The 17,880-nt window shown below is 40.0% G+C and overlaps 2 long non-coding RNA genes across 2 annotated transcripts; both read right to left on the minus strand.

Annotated features, from left to right (window-relative positions):
* Window positions 1-1,580, minus strand: LOC119028040. Its single transcript, XR_005077553.1, has 2 exons — window positions 886-1,580; window positions 1-635 (listed from the first exon to the last, which is right to left on the minus strand). It is a non-coding gene; the product is annotated as an uncharacterized LOC119028040 (long non-coding RNA).
* A 296-nt stretch (window positions 1,581-1,876) lies between these two features.
* LOC119028041 lies at window positions 1,877-2,879 on the minus strand. The gene is made up of 2 exons (XR_005077554.1): window positions 2,170-2,879; window positions 1,877-2,056 (listed from the first exon to the last, which is right to left on the minus strand). It is a non-coding gene; the product is annotated as an uncharacterized LOC119028041 (long non-coding RNA).
* Window positions 2,880-17,880: the final 15,001 nt, after the last annotated feature.

Here is a 17,880-nt window from a genome sequence, read left to right on the forward strand (position 1 = left end):
TCGAGTTAGAAAATGATTTAATGTCAACACAAGTGAGTGAAGCGTCCCTCTCGTGTTTCATCCTATGTCTACAAGCGATCAGCCTGCTGTGATTGAACCAAACAAATTAAATCTGAGAGGATCTGATGCTTCTCCCAGCCTGTCCTTCTGAATATCTTTGAGGTTAATGAGATGTGGCAGTCGGCCTGTTCCCGTAGTCTCTTTGGAAGGGAAGAAAGTTGGAACTGTCCATAGTGAAGCTAATTCAACAAATCTGACAGCAAGCCTATCCGCATCAACAACAGCAGTCTGTTAGCTGCATGGCATGTATAGGCAGCACCTTGAATAATGTGCTACCTTTGTTCTCTTTCATGAGAAATATTTCTTCAGATGGTTGGGTAAATGGTCTCCAGAGAAGGGTTGGGCGATGTCAGTCCTGTGCTAAAGCAGCAGTTGCGTATTAACTCACCACTGTAGCCACCGCTGTTTCCCATGAATCTCCAACTGTCTCACCCTGCAGAGGAAACTATCTCCACTTACCACTGACGTACATTCCTGTTCCAGGTTTGAAAGCGTCTTGTCGCTGCATCACATCTCTTTAAATTAGTGTCTTCATATGCACAAAACAACATGGTTGACTAGCCAAGGAAGCTGAGCTAAAAAAAACGGTGTATAAAAACAGCATTACTGAGAAAAACAGCGGCCCACGGGAAATACACACCACTGCCACAAATTTAACAAAGTGTCTTGGGCTCTCCTAACTGAGCTGGTTTGACAAGAAAACATGTAATGCGACATGGAGAGGTAATGTTAGTGCACTGAGCAGCAACATACTCCTTTTCATTTCCTCTCCCCACGTATCACAAACAACAAAGCTTGCCCTACGGCAACTCTGAGGGGACACACCTCCTAATTGTGCTCTCTGTTGGGGAGCCATCAAGGACCCAACGACTTTGACTCCATGAGTGAAACAAACACTTTCCATAAGTCATCATCTCTGCAGACATCACCTGTGGGAATTACCCACAGTTCATAGCATCATGACGTTAAACACAGGGTTACCAGGGGAGACCAGGAAACCTAAAAGAAAATTCAAATAACACACAAGGGGGAAATACAGCTCCTACAACAAAAAGTCCATAATGTTGTTTTAAGAAAAACAAATTAATGAAAAATATCCACTATGTAAGACAACAGCCTGAAGAAATGAAGAATGTCAGAAACTTCACATCAACATTCACAAACCCACGTTTGTATTGGTGCATTCCATTTGACTGGGAAGTCAAGTGGAATTTGACCCACCAAGTCCATCAGACCTTCCAATTTGGAAGGTCTGACGCACATCTCTAACCCAGCTTTTAAATCCAAGATGGATGCTGCACTTGTCAACGGCTGTGAAAGCTGTCTAATAAACTGTTTGTCAGCTTTTCTCATGAAATCAGTCTCACACACTTCTGTGGACATGTTGCTTTGATGTTTTTATACACAGAATACGTTGTAATACCTCGTTATCAACAGGTATTGCTATGACTTAGGACTAATGCTATGACTTTTACCGGAACACAGCATGACGTCATTCCTAGTTCCAACTTCATACTTCCGAGGTAAATGAAATGCACCCATTCCTTTTAATACCAGGTTTTGTTTTTTTTGTTTTTTTTACAAGGCTACATTCTTGACTCAATGCACAGATCAAGACCTTGCATTCAGTATTCAGTAATGTTTATCTTTATTCTTCTGAGCAAAAACAGATTTTCATCATTAATTTCATTAAGGTGAGTTCAGTAAGCAAAATCATATTAATTTGTTGACAAACACGTTTCTAAAAGCCTTTAGACGTACACAAGTCGAGGCAAGTTTGGCCCTGACATTTTCATAGTAACAGAGTACAGACATGTCTTTTGCAAATGCAAATTAATTACACAGTTTGTTTGTGCTGAATGCCCTTCACTGAACCAGCTACATCATAATCATTGAAAGTCTTCAGTGTTTGAGTACGAGGGTGATACGTGTTCCTGTCCAGCAGGTCCTCTACTGTCAGCTGTGTTCATGGAACTGATCAGCATCCATATTCCTCCTGTTGATTCAAAAACAACACAGCATAGCATCAGTAAGTGCAGGGACATAATTGACAGTGATATACCACCTGTTGCTCGCCGCTTTGCTGGTTAATAAATAAATGAAAACCACCTGCGATAACAGGGCTGTTCAGAGCTCGTCCCTGCGAAGCGAGATTAGCAGGTTACCACTGTCTCGCTTTTAACTGGGGTAGATCACCATGGTAACCTGTGCTGCACAGCTAACCCCAGAAGATCAAATCAAAACCTGTCAGCAGCCTGACTACTGACCAATCGGATCACTTGGTCTTTATTCCCACAGGAGAACCCACTTATATTTTTAGACATCAGTTGAATCACCTTTCTGTTCCACATTTTCCACATGTGGTTTTAAAAACAGAGCTCCTGACACGATGAGGATAATTGTCGATGCTGCATTTTAGCCACACAGAGGTTGTTAGATTCACAGCAGGACTCCTGACAGTGTCACTGGTTTTACACTCTTATTATCACTGCAGCTCAGAGTAACATAACGTCTAGCTTGCACATCACATATTCCTAATACTTTCTTCTAAATTAAAAGAAAAAAACAAAAAAAATTGTCACTCTACTGGAGACATAATTGTTTCCAAACTTTTTTTAGACTTACTCTTTATGATTGGAAATTATATGTAGTGTTTCTGCAGCTTTGTATCCTGCTTATGTTTTGTATAGTTAACCATCACTTTTCTGTGTTTCTATGACCACATTTTCTTGCGGGTATCACCACTTAAAGTGAAACTCTCACCAAAATGCAACCTCGGCTTTTTTGTGAATGTACCCGAGTCAAACCTTTGTGTAAAAGCATAATTACAACAACAAAAATTTGTTTTTGGGTCAAACTCATTTTCAATGGGAGTGCTACAGACACTTTAGCGATAGCATCAAAATCTCTATTTTTAAAACACTAAGAAGACTCAACACACGTGAAACTTTGCTCGTAGTATCACCAGGGTCTCTACACATGAACACCAGCATTGAGAATAGAGATTTTGATGCTATCGCTAAAATTCCCGTAGCACTCCCATTGAAAATGATCAGTTCTAGGATGAATAACGAAAATATGGTAAGGTTGAATTTTGGTGAGAGTTTTGCTTTCAGTGAAAAGTGGCACATACTAGCTTCTGGCTTTACTTCCTGGTTATGCAGCCCATTGAATCTGCACGGCGGTGTCCTATGGATGTTACATTGTGATGATGTGGGATGGCATTATTTCCTTCACATCCTTGAAGGTTGGTGCAGTGTATCTATGCTGGGGGAGATAAGAAAGGAATCAATGATGCACCTTTCCTTAGCATTTAGAGAGCTCTTATCATGGCTGTCATTGAGATACTTCTGGATCTTTTAACTCATTTAACGTTCCTCAGCAAAACAAAGACTTGAACTATGACGACAGCCGTCTGTTCGGGTGACTGAAATTCAACTTGTTTATCTGTAACAATGAGATAATAAAGACTAAGTGTGGTTTTCACTTCAAATTGCAGTAGAACCTTCAGTTGCGGCCCGACTTGGGTATTTGTGTTGCTCTGTATCAAAATCCTTTAGCCCCATATCAAATCTACGCTTCTTTGACCCAAAGCAAAGATCAATAGTTCACTGGGACATTTAATGTTTCACAGTGGATTTCTCGTTTTGAGAGTGTGATTAAGCTAAATCAATACTTCTTTATCAGAGGTTCAAATGAAAACATTAATCCTGAGGCCGACCTGCATGATAAACTGTAGACGGCCGTGCAGTAAAACACAAACACACACAGCCACAATATTGCCACCATCTCTCCCACTCAGGACTGAGAAAATGAGTTTGGATAAAGTCGTCTCTGGGAAGAAAGTCTCCGTGTTGAGCTCTACAGGCTTCTGAGTGACGAGACTATGAGTTCTGTCTGCTACAGCACAGCTTTTCTCAAAATTATCTGTAGTTCAAACAACACTAAAAGTCTATAGTCGCACTAGCAGCGCTGTGAGGCTGTTCTGCTCATTGCACTCTATGAAGAAAGCCATTTTATGACTTAGCAAACTACAGACCTGCTCAGCTTCCATCAGTTCTGAGCTGGAGGCTGTCACTATCAGATGTACTTGGTCTCAGTTTAGCACTGACCGCTCCAGCTTTCCATGATAGAATAAAGTGTAAAGAATAAAAGTCTCAAAAATAAATAAAAAATAAAAAATAAACATTTTGTTGCTTTCGGAGACATATTTAGCTGGGTTCACTCCATTTTGAAACTTGAAAGTCAAACCCAGATCCATGAAAACATGAACATCAGGAAGCAGAATGTACAACAATCTGAAATTAGCATTCTTCTCCATATTCAAAAATGACATCAGTGGAATAAAACATGATTCACACAAACTCTATCATATTATTGTCTTCTGCTTATTTGTCTTCCTTTCCTTCTCACCTTGAAATACAGCTTTTACAACTTGTTTTTTGGGGTTTTTTTTTTTAAATTTTCAAAGCGTTAACCAACAGTTCTGTCTGTTATAATTACAGTGTACTCATCATTGTAATTGCTGAGATCTCAGAACAAGGCAGAGTCACTAAAAATAGGTCCAGGTCAGACGCAGGTTTTAAACAAAGCCCACATTACCACATTAATCAGCCTGGTGGAAGAACACTTCCTGATTTAACTTTGCGCTACCTTCAATGCCAGAGAGTTGGACAAAAACAACCCTGCAATCAAAGACTATTAGTGGAGCTCACTTTTAGTTTGACATTCCAACAAAGTGGCAAAACTCCAGCGAGGCAGGATGGGGGGGGCGGATGGGTCAAAGAAACACAGGACTTTAACTCAGGAGACTGCTGGTTGTGTCCAGTGTGAAACCACAAGTCAGCTGTGCATAGGTGTAGGAAGCATTTAAAATGTGGGGTGGGGCAATCTAATCCCCCACATTTATAACAGTATATAGTATTCTAGATTTTGTCATTTCGTTCATAATTTTATCCAAATCACATATTTGAACCTAAAAACCTAGAAGTACAGAAATGTGTCTGCTGACTAATTTATAGGCTAACAGCTCTATGGCTGTATACAACATACATATTGCAAGACCTGTTTTACTCTGCCTCTGATTGGTTAGCTTTGTTGGTAGCAGTCTATATGCATGACTTAAACTGTTTACTTACACAGTAGCTCTGATAATGTCTGGTTTGGGCGGTTTATACACTGTAGTTCTGCCTCTCTTCTGGTCTTCTGCTGCTCTTGTCCTGGTCACTCATCCTCTGGAGCTGCTATTCACCGTCAGAGTGTCTCTGTGCTTGTTAGAAAGAGCAGACAGGTGGGCTGCCGCTGAAATGCCCTGCCACCGTTCACCACCCAACCTGTGTTCTCTACCTGACGAGCCCAGAGACACTGCAGCTCTGACAGCCAGTCGTGGTGGTGTGTTTATCCAGGCAACTACGGCTCACAGTCCGCCACATCAGCTCCACCTCTGGCTGTTTGCTCTATACAACAACAAGGAGAAAGAAAAGATAGATTTTGTTTTAGCGTAGCAGCATCAAAGACAACAAGCATTAAAAGACCTAATCATCTAAATTTGGGTTTTATCGTCATATTTAAGTATTATTTTCTTGTATCTTTATCCTGAAGATAGAATCCACATGGGGAAAAAAATCAGACAATTAAGCTGATACAGGCTCACAGTGAATAGAAGTTACATTTTAATGTTCAAAGTTAGATACTTTAAAGGATGAGGGCAGGAGCATCAGTACAATCTGCCTCCTCTCTCCAGACAGGACAGCCTCCTCCTCAGGTGTTGTGGATTTCCAGGAATCACCATCCGTCATCCCGGTCAACATTACCCACCAATGCTCCCACAGGACCAGATAGGACAGGTACAGAATATCTCTGTCAGCCCTGACACACAAGTCACCCGAGAGGAAAAGGCACAGAAGGGACGTAAGGGAGAAGATGGTAACGATGGATGTGACGCAAACAGACACAGTCCCCTGAGAGGAAGGCAAAGAAAGCATCAGCGGTGTGCGAGGAGGTATGATAAGAGAAGTGAGGAGACAGGACCTGAGGAGAGTGGCAGGGAGAGATGTACGATGGTGTCGAGCTTTAGAAGACGAGGGTCTCCACTGTGGCTCGACGCTGAAGCATGTGGCCAATGGCAGCATTTTAATCTGTGTCTTCATCTTGTTCATTGACTGCTTTAGGATTTATTGTCCAATTTGTCCAGCTACTACCAATAAGCTGGCACTAGACTGGCACTGTTGATAATCTGTATTCTCAGAAATAAACCAAATCCCATGAAAATGTCTCCTACGATTGAATATTGTGTGACGACCAAAAGCCTGGAACATCTTCTTCCTCTGCGCCACAGAGCTCCATTGTTTTAAAACTATTAAAAACTCATCAGTGAGCCACATTGTTTCACTGACTGACGTGTTCCCACATGAACACACACGCTGAAGTTTATTTTCAGTCAGTCCTCCGTACACTGTCCTACGGCTGGAAGTTCTCGCAAGAGAACCGGATGTCCCCCACCAAAAAAAACGATGTTTCATCCTGTTTGAGTAAAGTTTGTAAAGTGTCCTGCTGATTTGGGAAATAGCTCAGCCAATTTACAACATACTTTTTTTTTTTTAACTTTTATTTATGAACTGAATAAAAACCAGAAATAATACTGGGGCAATAACGTATTCATTGTTTGTTTCGGTATCAATAATGAAAGAAAAAGACAACAGCATATAAAGAATCTTGTTCTTGAAAGCTAATTTTCATCTTCACTCCCTCAACAGAGTGCAATAAAAATATCACACAATGTGACAGAACAGTGCTGAACAAACAGGACGGGAAACAAAGACAGCTGTAAGAATGTGCAGTACAGTGCACAACATCATGAAACCATTAATTACAAGTTTGTTGAGTTATAGGGCATTTAAAGGTCTAGTGTGTAGGATTTAGTTGCAACTGGCTGTGAGGCTGCAGATTGCAACCAGCTGCACACCCCCTGGTCTCACCGTCCTCTGCATGAAAGCGCCTCTCTCTCGAGCCAGTGTTTAGTTTGTCCATTCTGGGCTACCGTAAAAACATGGCAGCGCAACATGGCGGACTCAGTGGTGGACCCGCTCCCTCTGTAAATGTAAAAGTCTCATTCTAAAGTAGCAGAAACACCATGATTATTAGTTTCAGCTGAGTATATGCAAATTAGAACATTATTCCGAAAATTATATTCCAAAGTCCGACACACTGGACCTCAAAATGGAAACATTATTCTTCTGCGTAGTGAAAGATGACCGAGTGTGATCGATACTTGCTTTTACAGTGTTTTTGATTGATTGAGCCGCCACTATGATGGATGGAGGATAATTCACTTAACATATGACAATCAGCATAGTCTCATTATCTTCCTTTCTCTTCTGCCAAATTTACTCCAACAGATTTCTTTGGAGTAATGAATAAACTAGCTGCAGCTCCAGAATTTTCAATGCACTTTGTTCAACCGTTCTGTGAAAAGCTTCAGCATCTTAAACCCTGCTGCTGTGATGTGGCTGCTACAGTCACCATGAAAAGTACATCCAAATCCAAATCCAGGCTTTCAAAAGAGAAAAGCACAACAACGTGACAGCAAATTAAATATCAGAATTACAATATCATCTGGAGAAAAAAAGACATTTTCCACTGCTGCTGCAGAACACTTAAAAACAACCAGAACTGTTCTGTGGAAATTAAAACTCAGAACCAACGAATGCTTCATAGCACTTGGCCACTAAAACAATTGCTAAAAAATGTGTGAAAAAGTTCAACTCTGATGCTTCCAATGTATTTCTGTCTTAAGACAGAAGGTCACAAGATGCATGACTTACAAAAGCTTGGCATAATAGGCTGCAGAGCTGTCAGTCAACAGCGGGGCTTCAGCACTGTGTTTCTGATGCCTCTGCAGCAAACCTAATGGAGACGGAAGAATAACGTAGAAACTATATATATATATATATATATATATATATATATATATATATATATATATATATATATATATATATATATATATATATATATATGTGCTGTGTGTGTGTGTGTATATATTCTCATCTTTCTAGCTTTTATTGTGTGCACTTTAGTTTCCGAAGGCTAAGGGATAGAGAGGTCCCTGGGGAGGTTAAGGAGAAGCATACATGTATGCTAGAAAGACAAAGAGCATCAAAGGGAAAAGGAGAGAAGACGAAACATGACAGAGGTAGAGGAGTCATCGCGAGGTGTCTCAGAGCTGTCAATCATGGCAGAAAACAGGATGGCTTGCTCTGAAGCGACCCGCAGAGTGAGAAGTGGAATGGAAATGAGGGGTTGCTCTTTCCTGCGGCAAACAAATGCGCTCGAAATCTTTTAACGAAGTTGTTGGATTGAAACAGACTCGTGACAGACGTGAGGCTGGCGCGGGTCAGATTAAACACAGGTAAATATGAGAATGGTGTCAGCATGGAGAATGAAGCATGAGGTCCCCTGAGAGAGCAGGAGACAGCGAGGAGATGTCAGCAGAACAATCTTGTTCAGCTTTAAATAGGCAGAATAATTGTCTGCCAATCTGTTCATGTCTCAATGTTCTTTGCACAGATTGGCTATCATCACTTTGTTCAAAGTTTCCATTTATACTTACGGGAAAAAAAAAAATCTTATCACCATCATTTTTGTCAGCTCAGTACAGATCAGGATATAAATCAAATCACTATTTCTGTCAAGGTTCCATTTTACTCCGTAGTTAGTTGAAGACTATGATAAGGTTATTTTTTGATAATATTTGAACATGACAAATGTATAACACATATATAATAAAAGCAAATCTAAACTATAGCAATTTAGTAGGTGATTGCATTTGTGATATCACTGTCTTTTATTTGTTTTGTCGTATAGCACGGTGCTGGAGAAAGAGGACGCTAGTCTGTTGTTGTGCAGGTATCACACAGGTTGTTTTAGGGAGACCACCAGCATTCGATTGAGTGCAGGATGTAAACATTCGATTACTGGCGCCTCCTTCAGCTTAGTTGTAACATTAGCTAGCTTAGTTAGCTAACCGCTCGTCCATGTTGCCCTGGGATACAATGAGAAAAGCGTTCCAACGTGAAGCCGCTCACAAGAAGGACCAAGATTATCAACAGTAACTGGATCACGAATGCTAGAAAGAGACAATGACAATGACTTTGGTTCAGTGTATTTGTTCTGTTCTTATTTTCAGCAACTCAAGCTGAGTGTAATCTAGTTGCAATAATTTGGAGAGAAGCCAGACATCTGTACAGCCATTTTCCCAGAGTGGCTCCCACCAAAACAATCCAGATTGATAAATATGACTACTGGTAAAAGGAATAATATGTATTTTTGAATTCAGGGTGAAGTGTCCCTTTAAAGCTGAATTAATCAACATTAGCTCTATGGAATGCTCTAGCCTTGTTGAGTGCACATTTTTTTTAGCCTTTCGGAGTTCACAAACTGACGAGAAATGATACCATGTAATATCATTAAATGATACTCGCCACTTTGAACAACTGACAACGCCCACAGCAGGCTCTGATAAACTCAATGTGCTCTACCTGCTCAGCACCACACAGCAGACAAGGTTAGCATCGAGCTAGTGAATATACAGTCACATTTAGAACTGCAATACATTTATTCTTGTGAAGTTATCGGCAATCAAAACACAATCTGATGTTGGATTCATCAGGTGGACACACCACTCCAAAATGCTTGTTTTTTGCTTTGTCTCAACAAAACCTTTATAGGTTGATTGTATGCCACTGTTGTGTTGTCATCCTATTTGTAATTATATTATTATATAAATTATTATATTATATTAAAAAAAAAAATCAATTAATTTAGTTTTAAAGCAGGAAGAAAAACTGAACTTACATGAAATAACCTCAAAACTCCTATTCACAAGTTTAACACTGCCTTCCGTGAATTCAGAATCACAAGATTCAATTAATTGGATGAAAGCCCATGCTTATATTTCAGATCGTCAGCCTTTTTTATTATCAGAGTTTGAAGTAACTTTTTTAATGATATTTTCTTAGACAAATCTTGGATGATAGCCACCGAAAACCTTGGAAGCTGCGACAAAAGGCAGCGCCCCATTTACAAAATTGACTTATTCATAAAAGCACAGACTGAAGCCAGCTTTTAGTCTTTTTAGTCTTTTATTGTTTAAGTGTATTTTCCTTTTGTCCATTTTTTTGTGATTTGGTTTATCTGTAAAGTGCTTATAAACTCGTTTCACACTGTTCCACTGATCAACAGTTGGAGGTGCTGAAGCACAAAGTGTAGCGACCCACAGAGGCAGTGAAGAAGATTGAAAACTAGTCAGTGTTAGCGGCCTACTTGACGTTTCTCTGGCTGTCCACTGACTCGACAGTCGGGTCTTGTACTGGCCTTGTGGTCACACACAGTTGATGTCATCTGCATCCAGTATTTGTTCGGTTCAATCGATCTTTGAAAATATGCTTCCTGTTCCAAATTGTTGGGATCTGAACTTGCAATGTCCTCCGGCTATTACTAAATGTAGGATGTGCAAAATTAGCCATGTTGTATGCTAATCTCTCACAAAACAGTTTTAATATGAGCGTTTGTTTTCCTGCTAGAGCACCAGTAGCCTGCAGGGATGTGTGATGCAGTCTGTCTCTTTGTGGCTGTGCGCTCTTTATTTTCTGGATACGACCTTTGGATATTACAATACCTTTTCCTCTCCTGAATTTCGGTTTTCAGCTGTTCTTGTAGTATATAGCTGGCTAATGTTCCATGAAATATTGGTAAAACAGCCATAAACTGGATATTTGAGCACGACAGAAACAGCTCTAACCATAAAATATGTGTAACAACTATCCAATTATTGTACACTTAATTTGGAGAAAACTGACCTAATGCTGAATTATTCCAACAGGAGAACCATCACGTCCCAAACTTAAATCTGTTTACCAGCTCAGTTTGTTCTGTGTCAGTCTTGGCTGAACTCTGTGTGGCCTGCAACAAAAACTTCAAAGTTCCCATTTGGAAAAAAGTGGAACAATCCAACACAATGGACAGCCCTCAACTGTGACAGTCGATGCAATCCTCAACACCACACGGGTCAGCGAGACACTTTTTTCTCAAGTCCAAACTGTCAGTGTTGCATCAAAAGGGATCCCCGAGGTACAGCAGCATTCCATATTTGCTAACTTTGATGCCTGTGACGAAACGGTTGGCAACAGTTAAGAGCCAAGCCGTAGAACCAGGGACTCAAGATGATGATATCAAAGCAAGAAACAGTTAGGAAGCATTTAACGGTAACTGCCGACATCTCGAGTAGTCAATAGCAACACCAATAACACCTCAGTCGATATGAATTCAGAATTATGGTTTCCATTAAATACGTTATTGTCAAATCATCGCTCTCTTCTGTTTTACACTCTCCCTATATCTGTGAAATCTTTTTTTACAATGAGTACTTTTTGGCTCATTATCTTGTGTGGCCCAGGTCACCGCAGTGCAGAGGAGGTTCTGAGGCTTGGGCACCACTTGGTGATGCCTTGGCCTGCTCAGCCGTCCTCCTGGATCCTCGCGCTTCACATACATGTTATATAATCTACGTGTATATGGTGTTCTGTCAATTAAATCTGAATACTTTGACATCTTTTACATATCTGTATGTCCAGGTACGTTCTCCTCACTCTTAGGACGGGATGTTGTCTACTGTACAGATTGCTAGGCCCACTGAAGCGATATGATTGTGATTTTGGGCGATATAAAACCTGATTTGATCTGATTTGAGTTGGGTCTGTGCTCTACGCTGGTGATGTAAAGAGTGTCCTGGTCTGTGGACTGCATTGAGAGTGTGCAGGGAGTCTTTACTTGTACTTTTTAGCATTTAGAAGTATAGACTTATTGTAGAATTATAGTATTATAGAAACTTTTATAGCTGTTTTAATCTCAGAATGTCATTCAGCCTCTAGACACATTTAATACTAATTTCATCCATTTCACTGTTGTTTAGTTCAGGTTTACCTCAAATAAAGTTCATATGTTCATCTGCACGTGCTGCATCCATTTTCACTTATGTTTAGGCTTACTGGTGAAAAAATACACATTGTGGATCAATGCATGTGATGCTGGACAGACACTACACATGAAAAGCAATTTAATCTCAGCTATACTTGATACGAAATCAGTCTTGTTTATTAGATATTCATGACCTGTGAACATGATAGCTGTGAAAGGGTTTGCAGCTGTTGGTCTTCACTGAGAATGGAAGCTGTGGTCACCTTTAATTCATGCACAATGAAGTTCAACAATCAATTAACCAAGTGTGGAAGCACCTTAAATCAGCACAATCTGCATTTAGACTGTCCGCACAACTTCTGCCTCTGCTGCCTGACTCTGTCAACACCTCTTAGTAAGTTGTGCAGATAATCATCACTCTCTGATGCACGAGTGCAGCCAAAATAAGAGGGTAATTCAGTAGACATTAAACATATCAAAGAACTGCACTATATACAATAACATTCTTCTTATGCTGTTAAACAAATACAGTATAATCTCTTAAGATTTCTGGAGACTAAATTGTTCCACAGAAGAATTCAAGTCTTAACATCTGTGATTCTGAGAAAATTCACTCTCCAGAAATTTAACTTTGTGCGTCATTAATAATGTTATTTTGACAGAACGCAACTGGAACATTTGGCACACAACTGCAAAGGCACAGCAGGAAGGCAAGTATGTGGGTGCAATTTTGATTTAATAATTCAGTCATTAGTTTTGCAAGACTAAACTGAAGTGTTTTGTTTTAACTTCATATGAATGTGTGCTCACACACCTCTCTGCTTCTTTTTTAATTTTCACTTTTGCTCACAGTGAATTTAATCAGGACCATTTAACTGCCTGTTGTGTTTCACACTGGACTTCTTCATGTTGTGTGACCTTTTTTCTTATTTAATCAAAAATATGGTTTGAATCACGACTGGACACTGGACCCAGTGGAGACACAGAGAACTGAGGAGTGAAGACTATTGCTTCTAATATTAAAGGTCCCATATTATACTGTTTTCATCAATGTCATGCAGCTGTCAGAGGTCCTAAAACACTGTATTAGATATGCATAACAACGAACCCATCCATGGTCCTGAGTTTCAGCTGTCTAGTCGCTCAAATGAGCTCTGCTGAGAGCAGCTATTTCTGTGCCTGCACCTTTAAATGCTAATGAGCTCCATCTGTCAATGCCTACTTGCCTGCTACACGCCCCTCTCAGGGAGATATGTATATATATCTATATATATATATATATATATATATATATATATATATACAGTTTATATATGTAGAGACCAGAAACAACGTGTTCCATAATGTGGGACCTTTAAGTTATTCTCATTATATTAATGTCATGACAGAAAAGTATCCATGTGTTTGTATGTAGACAGATTTTTTTTCTGCACAGTAGACTCACAGTCATGCAAGACACAGTCAGGAATCAGATATATAGTTGAGATTAAAACGAAGGATGCGTTCAAAGTGCTTCATGCTGATGTAATAATGTAGTAATGACTATCGTGTAGTCCTGGGTTGGATTGTAAACATGATGACTGCTGTTACAGCTGGTGTGATTTAATTTGCAAAATGGTCTTTGGTTTAGTGTTTCACTTCATCTCATTCTCACTTTGCGCATGTTTTTTTTTTTTTACATATGTGTTTGTTTTAACCAAAATATCTCTAACACAGCAAACCTGGAGGAACATAGTAGGTGTTCTAGTTTGTCCCTGGGGCTAAAGGCACAGTGCACTGGAGCTGTGTCATGTAGACTGCCATGTGCTGTGTTCCTGGATGACACCTAAGGGCAGCAGGATAGACAAGGAACAGATAGTAGGAGGTCTGGTGGATCAAAAGGGGCCAACACTTCATTTTTGCCCTGGGGCCCCCTAGTGGGTAAATCTGGTCCTCATTAAAACTTTTCATTCCCTTGCACAGCAGTGGATCACTGCGTGCACTTTTTGTCTCAAATACAAACACAACAACAAGGCTTCAGTGTGTGCACAGCTCTCATTAAGGTTCTCTCTCTGTTATGATCATTATTATTATTTTTTTGTTTTTTTGTGGAAGATCATTAAACTGTTTTGCCATTTAAAGCAGTATACAGACTCTATTGATGTCCATTAGTGTAAAAGGAAAGTAAATGGCAATTGTTACATCCTGACCTTTATCCTACTTATGGACCAATGTACCCTATCAATAACACAAAGAGAACAGTGGGCTGTAATTATTGGCTTATCGGATGTAGTATACACAAGTCATTTAGCTTCTCTGTTGTGCTGCTTGCTTACCCAGTGATTAAAGTTTGATGAGTTACATCAACATGATTACTGTCTTAAACTCATCAATTTAGGAACACTGTTGAATGGATTGTTCTGCATCGAATCAGTTGCTTGTGCATTAATATTCAGAGGACCAATTAATGAGAAATGTGCAGCTCTCATTGATTGCAAACAAAAGCATGTGTCATGGTAATTGCAAAGACGAATCTGTAGCATTTAACGCCACGACCTTATTAGGGGAGATTGCCACTTTCTTGCACGGGGAACCCAACAGAGGTGCAGTGGTGTGTGTGCAGGTATACAGCATATTCTGTATGTCACAGGTGAAAACATGCTTTTTGCAAATGTTAGGTTTGTGATGCCCAGGCCACTTAATCACAAACCACAAATAGTCATAATGTATAATTCTTTTTTAATAATAAAACACTGGGATAGTAAATGATGCAATTAAAAGAGTAAGAGGAGCATGTTGATTACCATAAAGTCAATGGAATTAAAAGACTTAGAGTCAATCAGCCAGCCAAAAGCTTGTCATTTGCCTTTGTCCAAAGTGTATTGGTTTAATTAAACAATTCAAACAACATTCAATACTGCACAACAAGTGCTTGGAGAGTGCTTAGACATCTGTGTCTGTTTGTTTCAGACCAGAAATACACAATTTGTCAGCTTTCCCCCGCTCTGAGTCCACTGTCACAGAGTTAGCATCACTGGCTACTGCTAGCTGCCTGGCTACTGCCTAAAGCTTGAATCAACCTTGAGAATCCCAGTTTGACTTTGAAATCCTGATCTCAGAGCTATGGAAAGGCAGAGTGAAATACCTGGTTGTAAAGAGGTGGTATGGTGGTAAATAGGAACACATTTCAGCGGGGGAACAGACTCTCAGTTCGGTGAATGTCTGTCTGTTCACTCTTGGTTTACCTCTGTTTCTATCCCCCCTCCTCGTAACCTCCTTTTGCTCCTCCTCCCTCTTTGTCATGTAAAGTTTCCATATTTATGTCAGTTGCTCCACCATTATGTGGGGATAGGGGCAGGGGAAAAGAATGCCCCTTCCTATTACAGCAGGCTCACTTTCTTTGTGCTAATTTGGCCTTTATATTTTCTAATTTCACTTTATTTTTCTAATTTGACCTTTGGTTTATAGGGAAAAATCCAGCCAGGTGCATTAGTATAGTGAAAGAAAGTCGTAAATGGAACCAATATGTAGGAGCTTAAATGCAGTTTTCTTGTTTATAGAATAATTAAGTTTATTAAGAAGGAATAAGAATAAGAATTTTTACATTTTTTACAGTTGTATACATATGGTTTGTTTATCACAAGGCAATAAGTACATGTTTGGGCTATTTCAATATTTGTGGACTGCTAAAATGATCCTTTATTGTTTATTTGTGGTATTTCATAGTGGACAGATGTAGTTTTGTTTTGTGCAGACTGCAGCTTTAATGTGTCACTCTCTCTCATGTGTTTGGTAAGTAATATGAATTTGTGGTCAGTCAGAACAAGCGGGGAGTGGAGCCATATAGTTTTTTGACCTCTTGCTCTCAATAGGTCACGATTTGTATTGTATTGTGACAATTTATTTTTTGTATTTTTCCTGCATTTTTTAAGTATACCTTTCAGGTTTACCTGCTGGTCTCTGTGGATTCTTTGGATGTGGACACGAGGGAGATTGTCAAGAGCGTCAGAACTAGGCTTCACCTACACAACACGGATGTTGTCATTTTTCTAAGTTGAGGCAGAAAACTTGTCTATTTCCAGTCTAAATAATGGAGCAGTAACTAATTGCTAGCATGGCTTGCTGACATGTGGAAGTTTTCTGCCTATGGCAGAGGATGGACAGTGACTCTGCTGTCTTGACTTCAGTGAGAAGTTCATTCTACCACTGTCAAGCTCAAAAAAAAAAGAAAAGAAAAGAAAAGCCTTGACAGTATTGAGTGACCTCAGGGTCCTCAGAGACATGGACTGGCTAAACCCCCAGAGGCAGAGTGCATAGTTCAGGTCAGGGAGGAAGGTAGGAAGTTCCCCCTTACTGTCCTGTAGGCCATCAACAGAGGCTAAAGCTGAATAGAGTCAGCAACAGAGAGCTAGCATAGCGAACACAGAAGAGGAGTTACATGTGAAAACTTGGAAAGGCTGAATTCAGGCGGGCAGCAGCATTATGGATTCGCTGCAGGAGTCTGATGGCAGTTCCATCGGCTCCGGCAGGAGGGAGATGCAGTTCTCCAGGTGGGAGATTATAGAGCACCAAATTTTCCAGGTGGGGGGATTAACATGAATAGTGGAGTGTGAACAACATAACGGGGTAGGAGAAGCCGTGCCAATGTATGACATTATAAAGCTTGTATTTAGGGAGAAGAGGGCAAAGAACAAAGCCTTGTGAAACTTTGTCTCCTTCCATGGAGGACCTCACTGTGTTAAATTCAACGTATTTGTGAAGGAGTACGAAGTTAAGTCTGGAAACTCTCAGAGTTTAACTGTAAAGTAGTTTTTTAACAACTGTTGTGGTGTTATTTTTGCTGGTATTAGGACTGGTGCACTTTAGAAAATAGAAAGTCACCATGAGGAAGGAGGATTATCTGCAAATATCCCAGGACATAGCTAGGAATTTGAAGCTTTGTTATTTAATTCAATCTTCAGGCCGGACCAAAGCATACTGCCAAGTGAAAAAATGACTTGGAGGCAACAAAGTAAAAGCACTGGAGTGGCCATTACAAAGCTCTTAGTTGAATCCAACAGAGAATTTGTGAACTGCACTGAAAAGGCCAGCATAAGTAAGGAGTTCGACAAGCTTGACTGAGTTACACCAGTTTTGTCAGCAAGAATTTACCAAAAAGGAAGGGACTGGTCTGCCTGAACAAAGGACTTCTGAGCTTCGTCTCAATAGTCTAAAGATGTGATAATTATTCTGCTTTTTAAAAAAAAAAATAATAATCAAGTCCAGTTTGAATCCGAGTGTGCCTATGAAATGCCAGGTTTCATGGTGGTGATAAGGCGTCCCCTCAGCTTTAGGGTCCATCGCCTGCAGCTGTTTTGTTATTATCACAGGAGCAAGAGAATCTCTTGACCAACAATATTTGACATGAGAGGTGCAGTAATGGTTATGCTCTTGAGCAAATTGAAGCCCAATAGATAAGAATCCTTTCCACAAACTACTCAGTTTCCAAATTTATGAAGGATTTCCACCAAGGGAGGTTGTTTTTTTTTGTTTTTCAAATAAAGTTTATGAAATTCAAGATCCACTCATAGCAGACAGGAGAGCACATGCCTCCACCAAAGCCCAACAGTCCTGTTCAGTACTCACTCATATACCACCCAACTCTATTCCATGAACAGAGAAATGAACGGAAATGTCTACAAATCCCTTATCTTGCAATTCCAAAGAAACTGAGAAAAAAAAAAAAAATCCTGGTTGTGTATCTGGATCCACACAAAAAGTTAATGGTTTCTATTCTGACCAAAGACCCATCTGCCATCTAAGTTTCTTGGAAATGTGTTCAGTAGTTTTTGTTTAATCCTGGTGACAAACCAACCAACCAGCCAA

This window comes from Acanthopagrus latus, chromosome 11 (genome assembly GCF_904848185.1).
Source record: "Acanthopagrus latus isolate v.2019 chromosome 11, fAcaLat1.1, whole genome shotgun sequence".
Taxonomy (NCBI): domain Eukaryota; kingdom Metazoa; phylum Chordata; class Actinopteri; order Spariformes; family Sparidae; genus Acanthopagrus; species Acanthopagrus latus.